This window comes from Penaeus monodon, chromosome 3 (assembly GCF_015228065.2).
Source record: "Penaeus monodon isolate SGIC_2016 chromosome 3, NSTDA_Pmon_1, whole genome shotgun sequence".
Taxonomy (NCBI): domain Eukaryota; kingdom Metazoa; phylum Arthropoda; class Malacostraca; order Decapoda; family Penaeidae; genus Penaeus; species Penaeus monodon.
In genome coordinates this window covers 37,668,713-37,670,849 of record NC_051388.1, presented here as the reverse complement: position 1 = coordinate 37,670,849, position 2,137 = coordinate 37,668,713, and positions in this window count along the sequence as shown.

Sequence of the window (2,137 nt, the reverse complement as noted above, 5' to 3'; positions counted from 1 at the left end):
GTATATGTAATATAATATATTATATATATAAAATATATATATATCTTATATATATATATATATATATATATATATATATATATATATATATATATATATATTTTTATGTATGTATGCATGTATATGTGTGTATATATAGTGTGTGATAGTATATATATATATATATATTAATATTATATATCTTTATAATATATATAATATATATTTCCTTTTTATATTATTTTATTTATCATATATGTGTTATAGTATATGATATAAAGATATTTTCTTTTTTTAAAGGTGGTTTTATGTGAGCCGCCATGGTCACACTGATACTTAATTGTATTTTCATGTTTGATCTCTTTGGGGTGAGTAGTGGTGGGTCCCAGTTCCTTTCCAGAGTCGTGTTACTTTTTGGTAACCATTCTCTCTAATTTCATCCGTGCTTGGACCAGCACTGACCTTGGGCCCCTCGCTTGGCCACCCATGGGCTAGGTAGGCGATCGAGGGGAAGTTCCTTGCCCACCGGGCCGGTGACTCGCACCTCTAACTCAGATTGCCGTCGTGACAGTCTTGAGTCCGGCTGCGTCTAACCACTTACACACAAACACACATCCACGAAATGTAATTTTGTATGATACTTAGCTATTTTTATGTAATACATACGTAGGCTGGTATATGTATACATATATCTATAATATATATATAATATTATATATACATAGTATATATATGTAATGTATGTATATATATATATATATCTAATCTTATATCTATCTCTAGTATCTATCTAGTTATATATCTATATATATATATATAATTATGTATACATAAATTCTATATATACATATATATCTTATCCATTATATATAATATAAATTATATAATATCTAATATAATATAATACTCTATACTATATCTATATAGACATATGATGATCTATAACTTTTATACTTACATCTATATAATTATATATATATTATATATAATATATATATATAATACGCATTTGATGTGTATTGTATGTATGAATTTATGTATAATAATATCCATTCTATTTATTATTATTATTAATTATGACATAATAAATAAGTCTTATAGTAGATAATATATATATATAGTATACATTATGATCTATATATATATATATATATATATATATATATATATATTATATTATATTATATATATATATATCTATGATATATTAATTAATTTTATATCTATATATATATTTATAGGTATATTATTATGATAATTGCCTGATAATTGTGTTATATATATGTTGTGTCTATTATATATATATATTAATATTATATATATATATTGTGATCATATTCATTCTTATATATACTTTGTATATGTTTACCTATATGTGTAATATACTGTATAGCATCGCTAATGGTATATTTCTTTTTTTACGGATGTATCATGTTGTGTCGAGCCGCCTGGTCACAGCATGATACTTATTGTAGTTGCTGTCATGTTGTGATGCTCGTTTGGAGTGAGTACGATGGTAGGGTCCCCAGTTCCTTTCCACGGAGAGTGCCGGTGTTACCTGTTTGGGTAACCATTTCCTCTCTAATTTATCCGGGCTTGGGACCTACACGTGGACTGGCTGGCTTGGCCACCTCCATTGGCTAGGTAGGCAACTCGAGGGGCCATTCCTTGCCCACGCGGCCGGGACCTGGCACCCTCGGACTCGGGATTGCGTCCGTGCAGTCTTGAGTCCGCTGCTCTAACCACTTACACACACACACACATACACGAATGTATTTTGTATGTACTTATATATTTATGTATACCATAAGTATGCTGTATATGTATACATATATATAATACTATATATTATATATATATATATATATATAATCTATATATGTATGTATGTAGGTATATATATAGGATATATTAAATATAAATAATATATTGATATATATGATGTGTATAATATATATCTCTAATATATATGTATACCCATAAATATATCTATACATATATATAATATTACAGATATATATAAATAATATATATATTATATTAATATACTATATAATATCTGTTATAATATCATATATAGTAGTATATCTATATATATATGATATATATATATATAGATCTATTCATAATATATGTGTACATAAGATATATATTATCT